This window comes from Balaenoptera ricei, chromosome 14 (assembly GCF_028023285.1).
Source record: "Balaenoptera ricei isolate mBalRic1 chromosome 14, mBalRic1.hap2, whole genome shotgun sequence".
Classification (NCBI taxonomy): Eukaryota; Metazoa; Chordata; class Mammalia; order Artiodactyla; family Balaenopteridae; genus Balaenoptera; species Balaenoptera ricei.
In genome coordinates, this window is record NC_082652.1 from 12737375 (window position 1) to 12755398 (window position 18024).

Below are 18024 nucleotides of genomic sequence, written 5' to 3' on the forward strand. Positions count from 1 at the left end.
TCACTATAAACAGATTCAAAATGATAAAGATGGTGTAATTAACAGACAAGGACTTTCAAACAGCTATTAGAAATGTGTTCAAAGATTTAAAGGAAAACATGAACATAATGAGAAGTGGAAGAAAAAAATTTTAAAGAACCAAATGAAATTTCTAGAAAGGAAATATACAATATCTAAAATGTAAAATTCACTGGGTAGGTTTACATATTAAACAGCATATTAAACATATTCTTAGCATATTAAACAACAGCACATTACAAGTTGCATAAGAAAAAATTAGTACACATGTTGACACAATAATAGAAGTTACTCAAACTGTAGCACAGGGAGAAAAAAGACTAGGAGAAAAATGACCACAGCATCAGAGACTCTGAAACAATATTAGATGGCTGACCCTACATGTAATTGGAGTCTCAGTATGGAAGGAGGGCAGAAGTTTGGAGGTACTGTTGGTTTCAGGCTCTGCTGGATCCAGGAACTCAGACAATGTCATTGGGAATCTCTGTATCTCTCATCTTTGCTTTCCTTGGTTTTGGCCTCATCCTCAGGCAGGGTGTCCCCAGATAGTGGCAGAGATAGTGTCCAGCAGCTCCAGGCTCATATCCCACTCAGATGCAGACCCAAGAGAAAGTGAATTTCTCTTTCCCCATATTTCAACCATTATTCAGTCTGATTAACCCACTTAGGATCACACACCCATCCCTGAGTAATTCCTGACTCTGACTGGCCAGGTCTGAGTTGTATATCCTCCTTCCAGGGGGGTGGAAGAGAGATGCTCTCCCAAAGATAAGTTGGGACGCTGTTACCAAAATATGGTGTCATAGATGCTGAACTGCCAAAAAAAATAGACAGTTACTACACTTGTATAAAGCACTAAACAATAAGAGCTGTTGAGTACAGCCTCATCCAAGTACAACTTTGCATGTACCAACTCACTTAATCCTTACAACTGTATCAGGATGGAAGCTCATGAAGGACCCAGCTTTATGATGGTTTTCTAGTTTGAGCTCCCAGCCTTGTGTGACCCAAGGTGGTGCCTCCTGTCCCCAGTCACTTCAGGTACTGCACTATCAACTTTGGGCTTTCTTTCCTTCTTTTTTTTTTTGGCCCCTGGGAATTACCCCGATTTCCTTAGAAACTTTGTTATGCATTTAACAGTAATTATTCTTTTCAACATCTCTCTATATGTTTAATAGCAGGATGGTTTTCAGCTCACCTCTCCATTGTACAGATGGATCCCCAATGTATAATGGGTCATCTCCACATTGTATCAGTGAGGAAACTGAGGCCCAGAGAAGTTAAGTAGCTTACCCCAGGTCACACAGCTAGTAAGTGGCAGAACCAGTATTCAAACCCAGAGCCCGTTTTCTAACGCACCATGCTCTGCTACATCAGTGAATGGTGGCTGGTTATGAGGTCACACACCTGCGTCTCTGTCTGTGGCAGAGTCTTACCTAGACCTAGGGATCCCAGCTCCTCCCTAGACCCTGGAGTCCTTGAGGCACCATCCTACTTCCTGATAATTACTAAGTCCACAGGAAAGGGAACCTCAATGTTTATGTAAGACACCTTGCAACCAAGATACTATGAATGTTTTCAGTCTGGACAAGGGGAAAGGGGTGGTGGGGAGAAGACCTGGCAAATGGACGCCATGGTGGCTTTGTTAGTTTCCTGTGGCTGCCATACCAAATCCTTGGTGTTCCTTGGCTTGGAGCTGCATAAAGTCCAATCTTCCCCTGTCTTCACCTGGCCTTCCCCTCTGTGTGTCTGTGTGTATGTTCTCTTCTGAGTGTCTAATCTCCCTTTGCCTCACTCTCCTAAGGACACCTGTCATTGAATGTAGGGCCCACCCAGGTAATCCAGGATGACCTCATCTTGAGATCCTTAAGTTTGTTACATCTGAAAAGACTCCTTTTCCAAGTAAGGTCACATACACAGGTTCCAGTGGTTAGGATACAGACATCTCCCTTTTGGGGGGAAGGGGGGCACTACTTAATCTACTACTATGGAAAAGCTGCCAAACTGTGTTCCATCTCTGAGCTGTGACCGATGTGGAGAGAGCCGCAGGCTTGGCTGAGTGAGTGAGCCGTGGTGGGTTTTTGACAGAGCCTCTTTTATTGTTTTGTACTTTTCTCTTCTGTTTTGAGGTTTTCTGCCCTCTTTTCTGGAAGGTGCACGATGCTCAGTGCTGGGCTCTGTGGTTATTTTCGCCTAACAGCTGTGTTTCCGGCGAGCAGCTGGGGATGCTTCTGACTCAGCAGAACCGTAGCAGTAACCGTCAAGAAGCCGTTCAAGCAAGGCTAGAAATAAAGGAGCAGTTTCTTCCCCCATGTCCCCTCCTCCTTTCACTTCCCCACCCGCGGGGACCTTTCGAAAGTCTCAACAAAGCACTTCTTAAAAAACTCCTGCTTCGACCAGTATGCTCAAGGCCTGGCTGAAGGTGGCCCTCAGCTAGGCTTTCCGAAGGCAGATGGATTCCAGAAAGGACTCTGGCAAACCAGCCTGGCTTTGTATGTGGGAGGCCCCTCCCAAGATGCCCACACCCCCTCCCCACACGGCTGTGTCTTACAAGTTTCCCACAGGTCTGAGCAGTGAAAGCAGAGGCGGGCGGGACTTCTGTGGTTTTCCAGGGTGTGGCCACAAGGGCCAGGGTATCTACATTCAGCAGCCCGTCTCTTTTTAAAAGGTAATGATTTCACCCTGGGCCTGGGAGGCCGCTCCAAAGTTTTACCCCCTGGAGAGAGGCCCTGGAAGTCCTGCCTGCAGCAGGAAGGGAACCAACCGGGAAAAAAAAAAATTTGCGTCCTGGAGAGCCAACGTCTGTGCATGCTGGTGCCTGCAGAAGGCTCACGAGAGAGCGAGACAGCTGCATTCTGAGCCTCGTTGCTGCTGTTCCGAGAAAGAAAGGAACAAATAAATTTAGCTCCGTCCTACGCATCCTTCACAGCTGCTTATTGACCAAACAGAAAGAGGCCTCTATTTCAACCCTGGCTTCTCCGCTTTTTTGCCTGATGAGGTCTGCCACCGCCCTTTACAAGGGGCCTTTCTAGGAGGTGACTGACCCCCGCCGCCTTTAGCTCTCGACTAGAGGCTGTACAAGGAGCTCAAGTTCAGGGTGTGAGGTGCCTTTTGCCATCCTGAAACAAAATGGCGGCCGGTAAATGTTTCCACCTGGGCCTCGGCTACTGGACTTTCTAATGTATTTCTTTGCAAGGCAGAACGTGGGGAAGGCTTGACTGCTCAGAGGCCAGCTTGTAGTTCCCAGAGCCATTAGTTTAATAGCACCATGTGTGGAAATAAAGAACTCGCTGACCGGGTTTGCAAGTTAAGGGACTGGAACGAAGCGCTGAAAAGGTTTTATGGGGCTCACCAGCTTGGAGGGGTTCCTCTGGGACAGGAGCAAACTGTGGACCTCGAGTCAGACAGATCTGGGTTCAAGTCCTAGCTCCGCTACCTAAGAGCAGAATGCCTCTGGGCAGGGAGGGCTGTCTCCTCACCTGGAAGTGAGGTGTTGGCCATGATGTTGAGCCTCTCTGAGCCTCGTGAAACAGCAGTAATGATACAGGGTTGTCGTGACATGACATCATGTATTGAACATGCCCAGCCCAGTTCTTGGTGTTCCAGGATGGCACTTAGTCCGTCTGCTTCATCTGCCTAAGCCTGATCCCTTGCCTTCTGGCCACAGCATCCGACTCTTTTCTGTAAAGATTTTGGGCTCACCTTACTCTCAAACTCTGGAGGTGAGTTCGTGGCCCAGGACTGATCATGGAGAATCTCACACACCCCTGGCCATAGAGATTAGTTCCTGGATGTTAACGGGACCCAAGCTGAGATCATCAGAGCCAACTTCAGGGATGTTGGTGGAATTATTGGGATGGAGAAAATCTTTCTGCTGGGTTTCTAAGTTGTCAAATTTTAAACATGGTGATGCTGGTGGATCTCTTTATGTAAAGGAAGGAAGAATCTCCCTGAGAATAAAGCCAACACAGAAGAAAGCAAACAAACCAACAAACAGACTGTGTTCTGACCATTTGAGGCCCTTGATTCAGCCATGCCTGAAGCCATCATCCCATGATCTTTCCAGTTATATGAGTCAATACATTCCTTTTTTGATTTAAGCCAGTCTGAGTTAGGTTCTATCTCTTGCAATCAGATGAATCCTAAGTATTACACAGCTCAGGACATATCTTTTTGTATTTGAATTTACTTGTGGCCTCATCCAGAACCAAGAGGTATGCAGATGACTGCTCACTGCCACCTCCAGGAGTGAGAGTCTCTGAAGAGTCTCTATGTTCTGGCATGCTGATTTCCTTTGGGCCTCTCTTGCAGATAGGGAGGCAATATAGTGTAGAAAAAAGGAAGGAGTTTTAGGGTAAAACAGATTGAGCTCAAATCTCTTCTTCATCATTTACTAGCTCAGAGACCTTGGGCAAGTAACTTATTCCCTGTGATCCTCTGTCTTCTCACCTGTGGAATGGGATAATACTACTACTTGTGAGTTGCAGTGTGTATGGGTACTAGATTCTAAAGCCAGGGTGAAGGCAAAAACATACCTGAAAATCTGATAGACTGCCCTCCCCCAGAAGGGTTGAGAAACCTTGTTCTAGAATCACACTTAGCGCAGACAGCTGTTCATCACAGGAAAGGCTCCCAGGATTGGAGACTGCAGATGAGCAGGTCCATATATTCCATTTCCGTGCTTCCTGTGTGGCAAGTCCACATGCGGACAAGACAGGGGGCATTGTCCACACCCTTTCAATGAGCATTTCTCTCTCTTCTTTTTGGGCAACGGTGTATGGCTGAACTGGTGTAAGTCAATGCTCGCAGGGTGTGCCAGTCCTGCTCCTGCCTCACAGAGTTGCTGCGAACATCCGAGAGGCCCCTGTGTAGAATGGGCTTTGCACAGAGCGAACCCTTAGGCGTCAGACTTGGTACTTGTATGATTTTCACACGTAGCACAAACCTTGTGCACAGTAAGTGTTCAGCATGGGTCTTCTGAACTGCCTTAAATTTGGAACGAGAGCCCCCAGCCTTGTGGGGAGAGGTGACAGTTCCAAGGGAGTCTCGACACGCATGGTTCTTGTCTGAATTGCAGCTCTGACAGGGCCTCTCACCACCACCTGCTTCAGTAGCTGTCGCCCCTCTTGTGCTTTTCCCAGCCCTCAGCCCCAGCACACGGAACATGGGATCAGTTTGCTTGGAGACCACACTCTGGCCCCCAGCCCCAGCTCCTGCCCTTGACCCTCATCCAGTCCCTTTATCTCTTGGAGCCTCAGTTTCCTCCCAGTTAAAACAGGGATCCTAACCCCAGCTCTTCACGAGATCGTCTGTCGGGGCTTACTTAAGTGCACCAGACTTACACCTGGGCACCACAGACCTGAGATTCAGTCTGTGGGCTTGTTTTTTTTGGCCTATATATTTTCTCTTAAATATTTGAATTACATATTTTCTAGTATTTTTAATTGAGGGGCAATTTACATAATATGAAATTATCCATTTTAAAGTGAACAATTCGGTGGCATTCAGTACAGTCACAATCTTGTGCAACTGCCGCCTTGATTTAGTTCTAAAAAACTTTCATCACCCAAAAGGAAGTCCCATACCCATTATTCATTCGTCCCCATTCCCCTCTCCCCCCAGCCCCTGGCAACCAGTAATCTGCTTTCTGTCTCTAGAGATTTGCCTATGTTGGACACTATATATAAATGGAATCATACACTATGTGACCATTTGTATCTGGCTTCTTTCATTTAGCATCATGTTCTTGAGGTTCATCCATGTTGTAGCCTCTGTCAGTACCTCATTCCTTTTTATGGCCAAATAATATTCCATTGTACGGATAGACCACATTTTGTTTATGCACTTAGCCATTCATGGACTTTGGGTTGTTTCTACCTTTTGGCTATTTGCGAATAATGCTGCTATGAACAGGCTTGTAGATGAGCTAGTTTGAGCACCTGCTTCCAGTTCTTTTGGGCACATAACGAGGAGTGGAATTGCTGGGTCACATGGTAATTCTATGTTTAACTTTCTGAGAAACCACCACTTTGTTTTCCACAGTGTCTGGGCCACTTTTTATTCCCACCACCAAAGTGTGAGTGTTCCAATTTCTCCACATCCTCCCCAACACTTGTTACTTCCCATTTTATTTCTTTTATGATAGCATCCTAGTTGGTGTGATGTGGTGCTTCATTATGGTTAGATTAGATAGTAGCAGGTAAAAGGAAAAGATTTCACATGCGAATCCAGAGCAACAGCTTCTCTTGAAAAAGGAAAGAGCTGTCAACACTGGGACTGCATTCGGGAGAAGGCAGGCATTGTCTGAAGCTCAGTGGCAGCTGCCCCTTCAGCTGGGGTGTCCCTTCCGGGTCCTCCACAGGCCCCAGCCCGCCCTAGCGTTCCCCCAACTCTGAGTCAGCTGCTGCTTCTCATCACACTCCACCGCTCTTTTTCTTAAAGAAGAAACAGGCACCCATGTCTCCATCAAAAGTGAGGAAAAAGAGACTTGGAGAGCCCTGTGGTTTTGAAGTACAGGAAGACCCGCAATTCTCTGTGGAAGTGTTTCATATGCGCCTGCGTCATTTACTCATTTCTGCCACCTGGTCCCTGTGGGCATCTGAGCGGGTGACACACCCACAGCTAGCTCTGTCCGCTGTCCTTCCTTAGGGGTGGTGGGGAGGGCAGAGCGATGGCGTGGGGACCGTGCCCTTCTCCCAGGCTGACGCACCCAGGCCAGCCTGGGCCTTCCTGGGCTCATACGCATGTGATCCTTCTGCCTGGAACTTTCTGTCCTGCTCTTCCCCACCCAGCACAACTCTGGTCCTTCTCCAGGTCTTAGCGTAAGCGCTGTTTTGTCCACAGAGTCTTCCCTGCTGCTCCAGAGCACATCAAGTATCTCTGCTGTGTGTCCTTGCAAGACCCTGGACTCCCCCCAGGTCCTCAGCACAATTATCACTCATCTATCCCTTACAGGATTTCTTCCCTCTTTGTAAAATGTGGACCCCGATGCACACATGCATAGAATCACACGTCCCGGTTTAGGCCACAGGCCCAGCACTTGTCCATCCCAGACCTGTCTCGTGCCTGCCTTCATCCAGGGCTGCCACTCTCCCTGCTTCCCGCGGGCAGCGAGTCCAATGTACACAACATAAACTTTCCAACCCACTTTCCAGTGCTTATGAAACATGCATAATGTTGTTCTTTGGGTGTGTGTGTTTTAAATTTATGTCGGTGGGGTTGTATCATAAATCTCAGTCTAGTTCCTACTTTTTTCATCTCACGCTATGTTTTTAAGATCTATCCATGGTGATATATGCAAATCCAGTGTATTATTTCTGCCTGATGCGTATTATTCCATGATCTGCATTTATCGGATGTGGTTTATCTATTTCGCCTGTCATGGACAGGTAGGTCACCTCTGGCTCCTTGCTGTGACAAACCTGGCCTCCACCAACATCCTCACGCATGTCTCCTTGTCATCCTAGGCAGGGGTGTCTCTAGGATACACACCTGGGAGAGGCACTGCTGTTTCATAGATTGTTATGGGTTGAACTGAGTACCCCCCGCAAAGGTACGTTTGAAATCCTAACCAAGGGTACCTCAGGATGTGACCTTGTTTGGAAACAAGGTTGCTGCAGGTGTAATTAGTTAAGATGAGGTAATATTGGAGTAGGCTGGACCCTTAATCCAGTATGACTGGTGTCCTTATAAGAAGAGGGAAAACAATGCGAGAAGACAAAGGCAGGAATTCAAGTAATGTAGCTGCAAGCCAAGGAGCGCCAAGGATTGGCAGCCATCGTCAGAAACTAGGACGAGGCAAAGAAGGATTCTACCCAGAGTGTCAGTGGGAGCGTGACCCTGCTGACATACAGCCTAGGTCTGCATTCATAAGCTTCTCTGAACATTTGGAACTTAGAACTTTCTCTTGATGATGAATACTGGTAATTTGGATCACTCTCATTTACAAACACACTATATCCATCCATTCATCCATCCATCCACTATCTGTACATCATTCATCATCTGTCCATTAATCCATCCATCCATTTATTTCTCCATCCATCTATCCATCCATCCATCCATCCATCCATTATCTATACATCTATCTGTCATCCATTCATCCACCTATTTATCTATTATTCATCCATCCATCCCTCCCTCCCTTCATCCATCCGTCTATCCATCATCCATCCATCCTCTCATACCACAGATTTTTATTGGGTGCCTTCTCAGTTCTGGATTCACAGTAACGAACAAGACAAACAGTTCTTTGCCCTCATGGAACTCATCATTAGTGGGGAAGACAGACATTAAACTAACAATTATTTAGATACAGGTGTGATAAGCTCTGTAAAGGACAAATATAGTGCCTGTGAGAGCAGAGAATGGGGGGACTTGGCAAAGCCTGGGGGTCATGGAAGACTTCACTGCAAAGGTGACATTGAAGCTGAAGCCTGAAGGATGAGTAGGGATTGGCCAGAGGAAACATGGGCAGGAAGGGCCTCCCACACAGAGAACAGGTGTGCATAGTTTGAGATTGGAAAGCATTTGGTGCTTGTAAAGAAGTAAAAGAAGGTCAGCATAGCTGGAGTGGAGGGAGGGTGGGAAAATGCCTGAGATGTGGCTTAACAATTGGCTGAGCCAGTATCCCTGAGTGTCCCCTAGGGACTTGTGCATTGGCAGGGAAGAGCCCCACAGTAGATTAGGAGCAGGAATTACTTCCAGCCCGTCCACGTGGCTCACTTCAAAGCCAGCTCCCTCAGTTTGCTGACTAAGAAATGGGCTTAACAATATCCACTCCATAAAAGAGGTGAACAATAAAACAGTACTCCAGAAATGCCTCAAGGCACGTAGGAAAAGACAAAACAATTGCATAAATCCATTCATTTTTGCCATTATTTTAAAAATCCCACAAGTTAGTAACGAACAAAGCAAAAACAAAGGAAATGGCTACCCTTAGCATTTACCTGGTTCTGGTCTTTCTTGGGGACTAAAATATGGCTTTTAGAGGCTTGTCTCATTTATCCTAGAGCAGGACTATGAAGTGATAAAGGTGGATCATTACAGATGAGGCAGCGAAGGAGTTGAGAGGTTAAGTTACCTGCTAAGGTCACGCCGCGAGACGGGGAAAGAGGTTGGGGAAGAAGACAGGCTTCCTGCCTCTTGGTCCATTGCCAGACCCATTACAGCCAGACCAGGGAGGAATTGCTTCTCTCCATTAGTAGGAATACCACTGAGAGCTAATTTCTCCCCACTAGATCCACAGAATGGAGAAGAGCACTTGACCTGGAGTCTTGTCGCGGGGGTGGTCTGTCGTGCAGACTGTGAAAACTATCAGCGAGCCGTCATATTTCCATTTCTCTTGGGCTGCTACTGTCCAGAGAGAGAGGGAGAGAGAAAGGGAGCCCCAGTCAAGGCTGGAAGAGCCGGCCTGCAACACATCCACTCAGGGCTGTCAATACTTGGGTTTTACGGACACCCAGATACAGAGGCAATAGCTTAGTGCCTCTTCATCGATTTAACTATCATTTCAGGTCCATAGCTCACAGCTAGAAACCAGCCTGCATAAAACCTCACATTATGGTGCTTCTCTTCTTCTTAAGGACACTACATTCCATTAGGAAAACCAAACTATTAGAAGCAGGCTTGATGGATGAGCCTGATGTTATTATCTCGCTGAACAATTACAGGGCCAACCTCTTAGATGGGGACTCCCCAGTACACACGTAGGATTTGGTCGACGACATGTGCAGAATGGGGGGGAGGGCTGGGAAGACAGAGGGCAGGCCAGCAAGCCCAGGCACTCAGCCCTTTAGTGGGCATCCAAGTTTACTCTCAGAAGTCCTTAGGGAGTTGTGCTTCAGAGAGAGACCTTTCTTCTGAGCTAATTTCAGAGTCCAAACAATGAAAATTAATTACTGAACAAGTATGGATGAAGTGCCTGCTCCGTCTAGATCCTGGGCTAGACAGCAGGGACATTTAGAAACTTTAAGCCATGGTGTGGTCTGAATGTTCTCAGCATCCCACTCAACATGCTGCTCTGGGCGTTCCCTGCCTGTCTGCTCCAGGTTGGTACTGGAGGTGAAACCTATTTGTTATCTGTGGTCTGGGAGTTCAGAGAGTGGTCAAGCGAGGCTCTTTGATAAGGTGGGATGGGCTAGGCTTTGAAGGACAGGCAGAATAGAGTTGAGGGGATTGGAGTGTCTGGTAAGGCAGTATTTTGAGACAGTCCAGTTTTCATCCATTTCCATCTTCCATCCATGGACATCTTAGCTGATCTGGGACATTGGTGAGGCCACTTAAGGGCAGGCTTGTAGACATCTGCTTTGCAGACACACAACAGAGCACACACATGGAGCACGCACACACACAAACACACACAGAGTATATCTATTCTGGGCATGCTCATTAGCAGCTAACTTTAATCTTCTTTAACGCTTGCATCTCAGATCCCAAATACTTTAGTGTGTGCTGTCTATGAACACATACCAAAAATAGTTCTGGGTAGATAAACACATTGAGCCAAAAGGCTGTCTGATTGCAGTTTGAGTCGTGTGAAGTCACTGCCTCCCAGATCCCTCCAGTGCAGCCGAGGCAGGAATCTTAACACAGAATATCAATAAATAACTAACCTGAACCGCACCTCCTCCCACCCCCTGCGGCCAGCAGCGCGTGCAGCTCACCACCCACTGTGGGAAAGCCGAGATGCTGCTTGAGGTTCTGACCATGTGGCTGAAACTCACTGTTTCTTGCGCCCAATTCACCCCCTGCATTGCACACCTAATTGCAAGATGCAGCAGCTCTTGCAATTAGGTGTGCAATGGCTGCAAACTTGCATCGTTGAAAGAGTTGATGAACGTCAGTGAAAAGGAAAAGTTGACGGTGCCTTTCTGCCATCTGCCTCTTTCCTTCTGCATTGCCAAGTACCTGATGCTGGCTGCTGACTTGATATATTCATCATTACAAGAATTTAAAAGTTAAGAAAAAAAAGAAAAAAATAACAGGAGTGTGCAGCCTTGTCCCCGTCCACCACCCACAAAAGGAAGGACCCAGTGTCATTTTGTAGTGGGTGAATGCTGGCCCCCTGCAAAAGGCATGTCCATATCCTGACCCCCCAGAACCTGTGAACGTGACTTTATTTAGAAAAAGTGTCTTTGCAGATGTAATTAAATTAAGGATCTTGAAATGAGATAATCCCGGATTTATCTGGGCTGGCCCTAAATCCAATGACAAATGTTCTCACGAGACACACAGAGGACAGACCCACAGGCAAAGGCCATGTGAAGACAGAGGTAGGAAGTGGAGTTGTGTGGCCACAAGCGCAGGAATGCTAACAGCCACCAGGAACTGGAAGAAGCAAGGAGCAAAAATTTTCCCTGGAGCCTCTGGAGGGAGCACAGCCTTACTGCCACCTTGATTTTGGACTTCTAGCCTCCAGAACTGTGAGAGAATAAATTCTATTGTTTTAAGCCATGAAGTTTATGGTGATTTGTTTTGGCAGCCCTAGGAAACTCATACACATTTCTTACTGCATTAATGGAAAAGCGGGCCAAGTTAAAAAAAAAAAAAAAAAAGAATAATGGAGAAGCCAATAGGATTTAAATAACAAGTTGCATTTATGGCACTTACATGCCAGGTTCCCGCTCAAATTAGAGTGACAGAACTGAGTTTGTACCCGGCAAGGTGAGCCCCAGAGCTCATGCTTTTAGCCAGCTACCCTATACTTCTGGAAAAGAGTGGGAGCTGTATTTGGAAAGGGAGATGGGAGGGGAAATGAGAAAAGTTAGATCTGAAAGAGAGTTGGGGAGAATTTGAGAGAGATGTGGGGGCCAGGTGCTGTGGAGGAGAAGTTTTGCTTTACATTATAAATAGGATTTTTTGGGTGTTCCCTGAGAAATTTGGTAAAGATTTAAATTGCTCTCCAGTTAAGTTTTTTTTTTTTTTTAAGAAAAAATTTTTACATGACATCATGACGAGACTTGCTTATGTGTTACCTGTGTTTTATACAGGATACTTTTTCACTCGTTTGACATTTCTTTATTCCCTGTGCTCTGGCTTATCTGCCAAAATCTGTGCTAGGTGCTGGGCAGACCTGCAGGTAAATGAGAACCAGACCCTGCCCTGGGGTGCTCAGCTCATGAGGTGGGCAGGGTCCAGCAGACGAAGGTCCTTGAGTTTGGACATCATTCTGTGGGCAGTAGGAGATTTTACGCAGGGGACGAAATTGAGAGAGAGTGAGAACTGGCTCTATGTTCCTCAGGCCGCTGTGAATCCCTGCCCCCTCTGACCTTTAGCAGCTGGTGGCTAACTGGATAGACTGATAAACTTGCTAGACTACTGAGGATTAAAGAGTTTCCCATTAAGGTGACACCATCAGATTTTAACTTTTTTTTTTTTTTTGGCTGAGCCACGCAGCTTGCGGGATCTTAGTTCCCTGATCAGTGATTGAACCCGGGCCCTGGGCAGTGGAAGTGGGGAGTCCTAGCCACCGGACCACCAGGGAATTCCCAACATCATCAGATTTTAAAAGTTTTTTTTTCTCTAGGCTTTTTTAGTTTGGGGTGGGGAGGGAATGGGAAATGGGGCATGGAGTGATGGTGACTGACTTTCTTCAAATCTTATTGCCTTGATGGCCCCTACTGAACCCAGTTGTAAGGTTGGTCCTGGCTTTCAGAAAATATTTGCCTTGACAATACAGACAAAACCAGTTTCTATTCATCTTTGCGATTACATGGGAGTCACATGGGAGGTGATAGTACAGCTCTACAGTTAATAGAATTCAGACCATGATCAGAAATTAACCTTGAAAGCCCTTGGAGAGACATTAAATTGGAGACTGTCGTGGTTTCTTGCAGTCAGTCCAGCATAGCTGTGTTTCTACGGCATTGGAGAAGGTTGTTGATTGCTCAGTTGAGCACCAGATGAAGCTGGCCAAATTTTAGAGGCTGTATTAGATGAAAACAGCAGATATTTAAGCACTGGACTCATGCTAATGGCTGAGAGGTGCTTGGAGCTGAGACTACTGCATGGACCCCAGAGAAGAAAGGCAGGTGAACCTTGCCTGGTACTTACATGTATTTATTCTATCTTTTCTCTTGTTATCATATTATTGTTATTATTACTATTCTGCTGAGTCCCTGTTGTTGAATGAATGTACAGAACACAATTGCATACATTGTAGGACTAGACTATAGTATAAATTTTTCTTAAAAGTTCTTACCTTTCACTATAAGAGTTATCCTTTCTCAGAATAAATTTGGCCGGCTTAGCTGTCCGTGTGGCTCTGCCGAGGGATTACAGTCTTCCAGCCAAGTTGGGTCTTGTCCACAGTGATCCAGAAGCCAATTTTCTGAATAAATCACAAAAATGCTCCAGAGTTGGTATATTTACCCAAAAGCTCATCTTCTCTTGCTATGCACACATAATAGTTGTGAATGTACTTTGCATTTTGCAGTATTTTATATAGTGTGGCATTTCCCAAAGCATGGTCTGGGGAACACCAGGGTGGCGGGGTGTTCTGTGGAACAAGAGTTTCCTGGGCGGAATACGGTTGGAAACTACCTGCTTCTGGATGTGTATTCACACGTCAACTGAGTCTAAAGTAAAGACATCTGGGTAACTTGGTTTAATGCAGCATTGGCCAAATTTGGTTGCCCATGGAATCACCCTATTTGGTGCACTCTGGCAACCAGAAGCATAGGGGAGGAGCAGGGCAAGAGGTGGCCAGGCCCACCCTGGGTTTCTCAGGCCCTGGGGCAAAATTGAGTTGGAGGGTGGGAGACTAAACTGGATGTTTTATACTGGCCAGACCTGGATGGGACTTGTTAATATTGGAAACTGGCCAGAAAGCTATAGGATATGCCCAGGATGCCACTAAGGGCTGGGAAAGGGAGATTTGTAAGAATATGGCTAAAACTGTCTTTGAAGGAGAATACAACCCTTTTCTGTTTGTACCCATTGGGTTCAATAACCTATTATAAAGAATAGGGTTGAGTAGCATCCCACCAAAATTCATGTCTACTTGGAGTCTTGAAATGTGACCCTATTAGGAAATAAGGTCTTTGCAGAGGTAATTAAGGTGATCATACTAGATCATACCAGATCAGGGTGGGCCCTAAATCCAACAACGAGTGTCCTTATAAGTGATGGAGGGCTTCCCTGGTGGCGCAGTGGTTGAGAATCTGCCTGCCAATGCAGGGGACACGGGTTCGAGCCCTGGTCTGGGAAGATCCCACATGCCGCGGAGCAACTAGGCCCGTGAGCCACAACTACTGAGCCTGCGCGTCTGGAGCCTGTGCTCCGCAACAAGAAAGGCTGCGATAGTGAGAGGCCCGCGCACCGCGATGAAGAGTGGCCCCCGCTTGCCGCAACTAGAGAAAACCCTTGCACAGAAACGAAGACCCAACACAGCCAAAAATAAATAAATAAATTAATTAATTAAAAAAAAAAAGAGATGGAAAAGAGGCACACAGGGAGAAGGCCATGTGAAGACAGAGGCAGAAATTGAAGTGATGTGGCCACAAGCCAACGAACGCCAGGAACCACCAGAAAATGGAAGAGGTGAGGAAGGATCCTCCCCTAGAGCCTTTGGAGGGAGTGTGACGTGGCCCTGCTGCCACCTTGACTTCAGACTTCTGGCCTCCAGATCTGTGGGAGAATAAATTTCTGTTGTTTTGAGCCACCAAGTTTGTATTGATTCATGATGGCAGCCCCAGGAAATTAATACAAGTCGATGCTAGTCTCACCCTTGGGTGGGACAGGATTCCCACACAGCCTGAAACTGTGAATCAGATACATCCCTGTTGATGAAGGTGTAATGGATACATGTGAACTCGAGACCTGCTAACTTCTGCACCAACGGTGGATAATTAGTTAGAGGCTGCGTGACAGTCTTGAGGGCTCCGTGCAACGTGGAAGAAGAGAGATTGCAGAGGAAAGGGGCAGTTTTAGGGACACTGAGGGATGATGGGGTACAGGGAGGGCAGGTGAATCCCATGAACTATGAGAGGTAAGTCAACTAGAAAAGATGTGTGGAGCCTCTTGTTGGCAGACCCGAGACAGAGTGACTCAATGAAAAGACACAGCTGGGAGGTGCCTCCAGGCTGGGCCTGCAGTGAGTTGCCAGGTCTGGGACCTCAAGGGCCCAGGCAGCCCTTTTGCAATTAATCATTTGTGCCCAGGGTCAGCCTGACATTCCAGTGGACTTGGGGTTACTTCTCATACTGTCATTTAACCTTCCCAGAGCTCAAGTCTCTGCTGTGTGACCTTCAACTACTGGCTCCACCTCTCTTAGCCTGTTTTCTGACCTACAAAATGGGGGTAATAATAATTTGAACTTTGTGGGGATTACGTGAGATAATGCACACGCAGGCGCTCCACAAGTTCATGGCACATGGTAGATACTTGCTTTGTTAGCTACTAGTACTGTTCCTGTTCCTGTTTATGACCTGTGATCCTACCTACCAGCTTTCACACACTGAGCGCTTACTATGTGCCTGACAGCACTGAGCACCTTACATGTTTTTAATTCTCACAACAACTTCAGGAGGAAGCAATTACAAGTCCTGTTGACCCTTGAACAATGCGGGTCCACTTACACAACCATTTTTTTTCAGTAAATACTACGGTACTACACAACCTGTAGTTGGTTGAATCCTCCGTGCGGAACCATGGCTATGAGGGCCGCCTGTAAAGTTATATTCGGATTTTTTGACTGTGCAGGGGTCCGTGCTGCTAACCTGTGCGATATTCAGGGGGGCTGGGGGAGGACAGGACATTGGCCAGGTTCAGATGTCAAAACCAGGATTCAAAGTCAAGGCCGACCACATCCAGAGTCCAGGCTTTTTACTACTGCATCTGAGAGTACACTGGGTGATTTTATGTGCTACCCAGGTGAAATTTTTACTTATAATAGTTATATATCTATTCAATTTCCTATTAGAAAAATACAGGTTTTCTATTTATAGTAGTGATTAAATTTTCCTTTTAAAATAAACATTCAGTGTTCACTGCGGCACCACGTATCCAAAAAATTGGAACATACAGAAAAGATTAAACAGCCCCTGCGAAAGGATGACATGCAAATATGTGAAGTGTTATCATGTTTTTACAATATTATATGTCAATTATATCTAAATGAATGAATGAACAAATGAAGTAAACTTATTTAGCAGCACTATTCCCAATAGCCTAAAGGTAGAAAGAGCTCAAATATCCATCAGTAGATGAAAGAATAGACAAACTGTGGTGGATGTAGACAACAGAATATTATTTGGCCATAAGAAGGAATGAAGCACTGACACGTGCTACAACATGGATGAACCTCAAAGACACGATGCCAAGTGAAAGGAGCCAGACGCAATAGATCACGTATGATATGATTCTATTTACGTGAAATGTTCAGAACTGGCAAATCCATAGGAACAGAAAGCAGATTAGTGGTTGTGAGGGGGTTTAGGGGAGGTGGGTATGGGGTTTTATGTTGGAGTGATGGAAATGTTTTGGAACTAGACGGAGATAGTGGTTACACAACACTGCGAATGTACTAAATGCTATTGAATTGTTCACTTTAAAATGGTTGCTTTTATGTTACATCAATTTCACCTCAATAACTTAAAAATTAACTTATTTAAGTTTAGAGAAGGAAATTAATTTCCTTAAAAATTAATTTATTTAAAGAAAAATATGAAGTAAATCATAGCACAGGGGGAGAGTGAAGGTGGTACTTAGAAAATATGGCACCGTGTTATGCGTTAAAAGCCCAAGGCATCACCTTAAGGGCCAAGTCTGGCAGAGTCTGAGTCTTGCCCTCCTTTGTTTTATTTTCCCCCGCAGCCAGCTCAGTGCTTAAGAAATACTTGTTGAGTTCAGCGCAGCCTGGCTTAGTTAATTGAGTTAAGGCGAGCTGAGTCGTACTGAATGCACCAGCTGGCTGGCCTGGAGGAGATCCAAGTTGAAGATGTTAAGAATCACACTAATTCAATAAGCGGCTGCAAGGTAGTCTAAGTAATGAGCCCACGCGCCTTTCCTTACCCAACTTACCCGTGTTGCGCCCGCACCTTAGGAGCCTTCTCTTCCTGAAATCCCCTGTGTGTGTTTGCTGGAGACACCAGGCGAGAGAGTAGAGGAGAGGAGGTAAGGGGATGTGGAGAACTTTCTGTCTGTGTACAGGTGCGGCTACAGCTACCTCTTCCTTGTCCCCACACTCGTCACGCACCTCACGTAGCTACCTAACCGTCAGCTCATGCTCTTGACTCTGACTGCCTGAGTTGGAAGCTGGCTGAGCACCTTGGAGAAATTAATTCATCTCTCTGCACCTTTGTCTCCTCGCCTGTAAAATGAGGCTAATAATAGTACCTACTGTATGGGGTTCTTGGGAGGATTCGATGAAGCAATACCTGTCAAGCACTTAGCATACACTTTCGGGAACACTGTAAGCACTCAGAAAGGTTAGCTATGATGATTAGCAGTGACCAGTGTTGTAGAGAGGTGGGTTTGAAGTACGTGGCAGGGCTGGTGACACGGGAGGATGAGCAGAGAAGTTGTTTGTAAACATCTTAAACAGAAGCACATGGCTCACTCATGTAAGTTCTTCTGGGATGTGATGTAAGCTCCCAGTACGAGGCAGGAGTAGCAGAATCTGGCTGTTTTTCTCCATTCTGGTAGGATTTTACCTACAGAGAGAGTCCCCAGCGGCTGCCTGTACCCGGAGAGCAGAGACAAAGCCACACAAAGTTTCCCTCTTTCTGCTCTCCTCTGGGAAGCTGCTCCATTCTGCATTCTTGGCTAACCAGTCAGTGAAGTACGGCAGAGGTGCATGTGGTAATCTCTTTCCCGGATCTCTAATCCACCCGCAAGGCTGCACGTGGGAAGGGCAGGACATGGGAATCCCAAGGTGTGATTTCTCAGACTATGCATTTTGTTGCTGCTGCCCGCCTGGCCTTGGTCAGGCTCCTGCCTCTTTCTGGCTATTGTTCCTCATTTATGAATGTGGGAGAGGGCAAGGGTTGTAGAAGAATCACTGAT

The 18024-nt window shown here is 46.3% G+C and overlaps 1 protein-coding gene and 1 non-coding gene across 15 annotated transcripts in view; both read left to right on the plus strand.

Moving 5' to 3' along the window:
• The window catches only part of SPRING1 (SREBF pathway regulator in golgi 1), a 259028-nt gene that overhangs the window by 132040 nt on the left and 108964 nt on the right, over nt 1–18024 (plus strand). The gene's annotated exons all lie outside the window — the stretch shown is intronic.
• LOC132348312 (U6 spliceosomal RNA) lies at nt 16001–16106 on the plus strand. The gene has a single exon (XR_009497435.1). It is a non-coding gene; the product is annotated as a U6 spliceosomal RNA (small nuclear RNA).